This window comes from Stylophora pistillata, chromosome 1 (assembly GCF_964205215.1).
Source record: "Stylophora pistillata chromosome 1, jaStyPist1.2, whole genome shotgun sequence".
Lineage (NCBI taxonomy): Eukaryota > Metazoa > Cnidaria > Anthozoa > Scleractinia > Pocilloporidae > Stylophora > Stylophora pistillata.
The window spans coordinates 50,102,682-50,111,448 of NC_142519.1; positions in this window are offsets into that span (position 1 = coordinate 50,102,682).

Sequence of the window (8,767 nt, forward strand, 5' to 3'; positions counted from 1 at the left end):
TTGCATTTATTCAATTTGAAGTTACCATCAATATCGTACCTATTGTAAGCAATCAGTAGCAGTCTGAGCAATGAATCATATTTATTCAACCTGAAGTTATGTTACTCATGATTTTGTCATAACAGTGGTAACATAAGATATGTTTAGTAGATGGCTGTGTTGTATTACGATGCTTAAAGCCATGAATCATATTTATTCAGTCTAAATTCACTAATGATATCTTACTCAGGATTTATTTCATCACAATCGTAACTTCCGCTATGTTTAGTAGAAGTTTGTTTGGTTTAACAATGCTAGGCCTTGAGTCGTATTTATCTAATTTTAAGTGGCTATTGATATCTTACTCATGATTTGCTAAAAAAACAATGCAAGATCTTAAGTAACTAGTAGATGGCTGCATTACTTAAACATAGGCATGCTACGCATGCAGGAGTTATTTTTTTGGGATACGTAGGTTGAAATAGGACACTATATAACTGATGCTGGTGTCTGAATAATTGTTGGCAAAAATAAACTGCATTGGTACGTTTCCTGCAGTCCCCTCCACAGCCCTAATTTGAACTTGTCACGCAACGCTCTCTCTCTCTCTCCGACATTGCATGAAGAGACTAAACAACGACTTGCTCGTAGGTTAAAATTGTGCTTATTGCCGTTCCTTCGCCAGAGACAAAGCCCTAGTTATTATTCTTACCTTTAAGGGCCAGAATCAGAGATTCCGTTTTGTTTTTCCTGTGCAAGAAAATGCACAACAGCGCGCAGTTTTTAATTAGTGTAAAGTAATGTGGTGGACATATCCAGAGAACGAGGTTGAGTTTTGGCATCGAGTGTCAGTCAGATTTGGAGTACTGGCCGCGCATCAACGATAAGCTTGTTATAGTTTATACTCATCTTTCGAGTGAACTTAAATATATTTATTTAAAGTACAAACCTAATACCGTGAATCACTACTATTGTTGAGGTACTGATGAAAACAACAACCCTTAGGAACAGTAAAAGTTTTGGCCGATTGTTTAAATTCGATTAATTAATACAATCATCTTTAACATGTAAACATTGGCGATTGAATCCATCCGTAAATTAATATTGCGGACAAAACAATTATACTTTTCAGACCAAAAAAAAAAAACTTGCGGAAGTCACTGCCACATACGTACTTTTAATTTCAATGAGTCAAAAAACTTGAGGTCTATAAAATACCTTATGTGAGATATCGTTCCAAGGCAAAAAACACTTCAAAGGTTTGTTACTAGATGTAAGCAAGAGAAACTCTTGTAAACAAAGTCATCGCGTTCAAATGCAAATTATAATGAGTGATCCCACCTTTCTTCTGGCGATTTTAGTATTTCCAAATTGTCATGGATGGCATCAACTTGTTCCGAAGTCTTAGTCTCCATAACTCTCCATGTTAACAAACCATGAAAAGCACTCGACAGCGATTTTGCTAAAACAGGAAAGCCCTCAGTTCGAACAAATTCAATTCAATCTGCTGATCCACAAATCCGGCCCAAATATAGGCTCCGCGTAGCTTCTTGTTCAGTAACAGATGGTTGCCTCAAAATACTCTTCCAAATAATTTTGCAGTGGAAAGCTCTATTCTATCTCTTACAGCCTCTGGACAAAGATATTCTCCGGTCTCCGTTCTTCGAACTAGTGAAAGTAGATTTAACTAGGAGAGAGTATTATTCTTCAAAAGATAATAAGGTGGGCTGGGCTACTTGATTGGTTGTTGCCTATCTGGACTTTGCCCTGTGCGTGCGAAATACGTGATAAAATGCAGGTTGTTTACAGCAAAATTGACACGCAATGGGGTAAAGTCCAGGTTAGCTATAAGCGAATTTTATTGGTAGAAAACGTCTAAACACGTGAGAGTTGCGTGGAAAATTAACCGACCGTGTCATTCTGTCCCTTGTGAAATATTTTTCATCGAGGTAGACTTATGTCGTAAAATTTACGTTGTTTACTGGAAAATGGCATTTCATCTAAGAAAGTCTAATCCATACTGGCGAGTAAAAAGTAACGCGCAATTGTAACGGGAAAGTATCGTTTGAAAAATATTTAATTGATGGAGAACTTTTGGAAGCAAAGAAACTGATATGTAACATGGTATCAATTCATAACTGCAGTCAATTCTTTTCACCCGGCTCTGAAATATACTTGGGAAATTTCTGACAATTCTTTATCCTTCTTAGACGTCAAAGTTTCAATTGAAGGTAACGGTTTATGCACTAGTGTGTATTACAAACCTACAGACTCGCATAATTACTTGTTATATTCGTCTCCTCATCCATCTCACGTTAAGAATTCCATTCCTTTTTCTCAGTTTCTAAGACTTCGTCGTTTATGTAGTAATGACTCTGATTTTCACCACAAATCAGAGTCAATGTGCCAGTTCTTCGATGAACGTGGTTACCCTGTTTCCGTCGTTCAAGCGGGTTACCACCGCGCCCAACTTATTGATCGACATTCAGCACTACAAACGTCGCATAAGGAAGATTCCGACCGCATTCCATTCACTCTCACGTTTCACCCTCACAACCACTCAGTTAAATCCATCATTCTTAAAAACTTCAAATTACTTCAAAACGATCCAGAGACAGGCACTATCTTTTCGCAGCCTCCGCTCATTTCATTCAATCGCGACAAAAACTTAGGCAATTTTTTGGTCAGAAGTTCTTTTCAGACTAATGAGCAACCAGGCACTTTTAAATGCGCTCGTGCACGATGCAAAACGGGTCCTTTCATTCACAACACTGATAAAATATCGGGACCTAAACGATCCATTAAGATCACCGATCACTTCACGTGCACCTCCGCTAATGTAATCTATTCCATAACTTGCACTTATTGCAAAAAGATATACATCGGCGAAACAGGCAGAAGACTAGGTGACCGATTCCGAGAACACCTTCGAGACGTGGAAAGGAATGACAAGGACACATCGAAACCAGTCGCTAGACATTTTAATTTACCCAATCATTCTAAGCAACATATGGCAATCTGCGGTCTTTTCTTGCACTTAGGTGGCACGGAAAGCCGTAAAAATCTTGAACAAAAGCTCATCTTTCAAACCGGCAGTCTAAATCCCACAGGGATCAATGAACGCTTTTCATTCCACTAATTTATTCATGTTTTTCTCGTTGCCATGCACCCACCAATAACGTAGCTCCATTTTCTGCCTTTAAAAGCACACACAACCCACAATTCCTCTATTCGCTCCGACGAAGGGCTAACGCTCGAAACGTCAGCTTTTGTAATCATTACGGTGGCCAATTTACCATTTCAACTTTGTTGATATATCCAAATTATTTCGTTACTCCCACCGACGCAGCCCCAAACAGTTTCTTTCGAAACTATCAGCCTTTATTCATTTGCAACATGGCAGTCGACGCAGAAAGTAAACGTAACCTGGTGGTCGTTTCAACCGTTGCTAAAAGAGCAACCACATGGCAAATATTGTTGCTCTTTTACCAGTCATCTTTTTGCACAAATATGATTTATGCAATTGTCTTGCGCAAGTTTTACCAGAGTCAGCAAAACTAGCCCTTCCAAAACAACACGCTATAGCGCTAAATTCGTGTTAGGCCTCCAGTTGACGGTGTGTGCGTCGTAAGTAAAGGAGTGGCACACAAAACACGCTCGTTTTAACTCGCTAATCGGTAGAAAAAGTTCCCTGACGACCTTTCAAATCCAGACAGATCAGAAGGACATGAGCCATTACATTTAATAGATGATCATACAACTCTTGTAGATGTCATCTTACCTCGTTCCTTGAGCGAAATTCAAAATTGGAATCGCTGATTAACTCACATATAGCAATGAAATATCCTGAAGTTGCTCCTATCAACATCTGAAGTAATATTTGATTCAAAATTTTTCTCATGTTCCACTCAGTCTCCTTCAGAAGGAAGAATAAGCATAGTCGTACAACGATCACAACTCCACCACTTTCCCAACACGACTGATACATTTCCTTAATTCGCGAACCGCTCTCTCCGACTCAAGCGTTGATTCGCTGAAACTTTTAAACCTGTCAAACCACAAATTAGCAAGAACGCTCTGATTGGTGCGACATCGAAAAATACTACAATGTGATTGGTTTGTGATACACCAAAAACTTGGGCCAATCACATTGCGTTGAGATACACCAAAAAAAAGATGCGCCAATCAGATTGCTTAGAGATATACCAAATTGCGCTGATCGGGTTACACTTCACCACAATACACCAATATATACGCTAACATATAGTTATTTTTTTTTAAAAAATAACTCAACAATGTTATGCCATAAATTTTATTTTCCCCACGGCACGCATGTACTAAGTGCTCAAGTCAGATGAGGTATGTGTATCTGGCTCACATATTTATTCATTTGGATTTTTTGCTCTCTCTACTCCTGAGAAAATTTTGCAGAAGCTCGTACAAATTGAAAGAAAAAAAAATGTTACTGACGTAATACAGAAAGACAGGAAGACGAACATCAACTGAGTGATATGTATCAATCAAATCTGAGCTGGTAAACTGTCAACTATCCAGTGAAGTCACTGTATATTGTCAAGCATGTCTGCCTAAATAAATAAAATCAAAAAAAAAATCGTGGTTTGTTCTAGATAACTATCCATTAACCCATAAACCCATTGACCCCTAAGAGTTCCTAGCATCTAATTTCTCCTTACCCCCTCCCCCTGTTCCTCAAATCTTTGACCCCTAAGAGTTAGTAGCATCTAACTTCTCCTTACCCCCTCCCCCCATGTTCCTCAACTCTTTGACCCCTAATAGTTACAAGCATCTAATTTCTCCTTACCCCTTCCCCCCATGTTCCTCAACTCTTAGACCCCTAAGAGTTCCTAGCATCTAATTTCTCCTTATCCCCTCCCCCCTGTTCCTCAAATCTTTGACCCCTAAGAGTTAGTAGCATCTAACTTCTCCTTACCCCCTCCCCCCATGTTCCTCAACTCTTTGACCCCTAAGAGTTACAAGCATCTAATTTCTCCTTACCCCTTCCCCCCATGTTCCTCAACTCTTAGACCCCTAAGAGTTCCTAGCATCTAATTTCTCCTTACCCCCTCCCCCCTGTTCCTCAACTCTTTGACCCCTAAGAGTTAGTAGCATCTAATTTCTCCTTACCCCCTCCCCCCTGTTCCTCAACTCTTTGACCCCTAAGAGTTAGTAGCATCTAATTTCTCCTTCCCCCCTCCCCCCATGTTCCTCAACTCTTTGACCCCTAAGAGTTACTAGCATCTAATTTCTCCTTACCCCCTCCCCCCATGTTCCTCAACTCTTTGACCCCTAAGAGTTACTAGCATCTAATTTCTCCTTACCAGATCACCCCTGCATCAAACAGTAAGGTCACCAGAATAAAGGAAATAATCGCCACATTCAGAAGCCCTCAATTGTTAAACAAATTCTTCTAAAGACAGTATCGAGAATATGCATATTGATGTTAGATGTACCTCTATCAGCTTAGAGGTCATGAGGGAATTTTTTTTCATGAAAATTTCCAGTGCCTCAATAAACTGCCATAATAATCCTAAGTTTTCTTATTTGCTCTAATCACCTGCCCCGAATTCAGGATATAAATGTAGGCACGACGAAGTAGTATCCTGGCGGATTGTACGGAGCTGACGGTGGATGTAGAAGTGTTACAGTCTGATAAAGTTCTATTCATCCGACAGTGAATTCACGTGTGGGAAGATGTAAGGAAACGTTTGATTTGATTTGCAGCGGATCACCAAAACCCACATTCACAAGTAACTAATGAAAAGCGTCCTGATATGCCACAATGAAGAGATTATAAACTCTTTTATAATCACTTGGCCATGATAACATGGATGCTGGCAAACACTAAATCTCTGTTAAATTTTCTCGTTTGCTGCGCTCACTCGTGAGATATTGAGTTGAACACAAGGAGAGAAATTAACAGACCACATCTACAAACAACCATGTATTATTTTGTTTATTACATAAACGCCATAGGCCTTTACTGACAAGTAAATACTGCGAATGACCTTTGATTGAGAACGGTGAATGCATTTCCTTTCGTTCATCATCCTGACAGAGTGGTGTGAAAGGCGAGTCACGTGTCAGCAGCTGATTGGAGGTATCAAACACATATAAAAATTCTCATAGTTTTAGGAATATTATAAGGGCTTGAAATCCTTGCAAAACAATGCACTTTTGATAATGAATAATGTTACCGTAAGATGAATTGGAAATAGGTTTTCTGACTGAAAGACCAAGCATGAAACTTATAATTGGAGTGTAACTAGCGTTAACTGGTTGCTATGTAATTGCTTTACCCTTTACACCCTGACCTGACATCAGAATGCATGTTCTCTTTACTGTTCTCTATACATTTCCTATGTTGCCGATAGGGAGAATTTGTGTAACAATCAAGAGCTTCTTGAGTTGGTGATCATTTCCTTAATTCTCCTGACCTTGAGGTGTGATTCAGGGGTAATATTGTAGGGAGAAATAAGATACTGGTCACTCTTAGAGTTTAAAGGGTTAATGTTTGCCGAAGAGTCTGCAAACATTCACACTGAAACAATACTAATGCTGGATTGTAAAGGGTTCATTGACAGTGACACTTCTCATAGTTAGTAGAGGGGGACTGGTTAGGAGACCCAGCGAACTTCAGAGGGCCGGCCTATTGTTTACATTTTAATGTTGAAAGCACCGTCACGCCTCGCTGAATGTGCACAACAAACTTTTCAATATGGCGTACAGTGACGAAGAAATATGCTTGTTTGGAGACGATTTTCTTGCAGTTTTAATATAAATAGAAGACTTTAAAGACATTGGAGGAAGAATTTGCACCTAATAAAACTTATGTGAGTGATAAAATGTCACATTTGGCTTCTTTTTGTAGTTTGTTTAGTAAGATTTGCCTGAATCTCGCGTTAATCGTATCGTAATCTTATCGTTGGTTTCCAGTTCTTTTTATTGACTGTTTTTGTCTAATATATTCATTCCTTTGGTTCTATTCTCGTTATAATTGTTTTTAATCTGATTTGGCCGACCGCTTTGATAAAATTGAGTAGGAACAAAGGCTTTGAGTACGGCAAACAGTCGAAAAAGATAAAACTATCATTTCAAATAGAGTTTCTGTTCTCGTTGAAATATAGTAGAGAAAATGAAGGAGGCTTTAAAAGAAAACAATTTTTATTCACCTAAGTGAATATCGTGAAAAGTTTGCACGTACTCATAATAAAGTTTTCCTGTTTCGGTATAATTAGTAGTTGATTAAGTGAGTTATTATTTCTTGTTGATTTGTGGAATGTCAAAGGATGTATTAACCGGCGTCGTGTAATCGAGCCTTTAAAACCAAAGATGTATTTAATCAAATAGTCGCTAGTAAAACTGCATGCATAGATTAACACTATGATTGTCGAGCAAGCCGATGTAACAGGAAATTAGTGGCCACGAATCCTTGAAGAATGTGCAAAACAAAACTGGAACTTTGTCAAGTTAGCTTAAATTATTTTACCACTCCGGACTTATGTATCTGGGTGTATATATCCCTAGCTTATAAAACATAGCATTTTTGTAACTCAAGAAAGATGGGATTGAGATAGATCGTAGAACAGAACGTGTAATGTTGGATTGGGAAGAATAAAGTCAAGTTAACCGAAAAGATACAGTCCAAGTCTGTAGAACCAGCGTGTGCAGAGTTTCCTTCTAACGTAAGTGAGAAATTCTGCGAAAGTGAGATACAAATATAAAATGATCTTTATAAGTTACACAAAACATATCAAAATTTGTGGAAATAGGTTTTATGAATTTTGATTACATTATCAATGTTATACTCAGAGTGCAAAGTAGTTGTGTGCCTCACTTGATGTGAGAAACACAATATTATTTCAAACAACAAAAATGTGCAAACATGCTAATATATTATTAAGAAAACTATTTTTCAAATTGCATTTTCTTCAGTTTTAGAATCAACTTACAAGCCTATTGCTATCAGGTAGTCTAAACAAATTTTATCACGAACAAAAATTATTTTAAGATTTGATTTACTTGACAGCATATTAAAAAATTTGTCTTATCAAGAAATATTCATTACATGATACTGCTATACAATACGATATTTTTACACAATCCCTCTTTTCTTTTGGCATGCTAATTTAGTATCTACAACCTCCACCCATGCTCGTTTCTTCTCCTTTCTACCCCTTGTGTTACCACTCTGGCAAGAAACTGACCTCTGGATTCTGATTGTGTTGTTGTTGTACCCAAACATGCGGATGTCTGGGCTATCACTGCTCGGCCAATTTTGCGTTGCTTGCCAAAGTATTCCTCAACAGGGTCTCGGCAAAAACGCTCCGTAAGAACAAACTGCATCCCATCTTGTTTCCAGCACACACACTGCTTCCCAGAACAGTGACATTAGTTGAACAGATGTGACACCAGAAGTAGCATAATATGAAAAACAAAACCTAAGTTCTGTGCTCATTCCTCTGATGAAGAAAGCTAGAGCATGTAGCAATCATGTTCGGTTTCTTTAGTGTGGCAAAGTTCATTTCAGGCTCTCCAAGGTCTATAAACCCAATGAGTTCTCCAGTGGTGTTATCAAAAACAAGGTTTGCCATCACCTTCATTTCGTCAAAGAGGAGAACTATGTATCGTTGAAAATCAATGTAACTATTTGTTTCCTCCTTCAGTTCCTCGATCACCTCCTTCTAGATGCCCCTTTTTGGCTTTATGGCATTGTGATAGCCCCTTTAGCGTCTTTGGCTTGGAAGAACCAATACTCTACTGTTTCTCA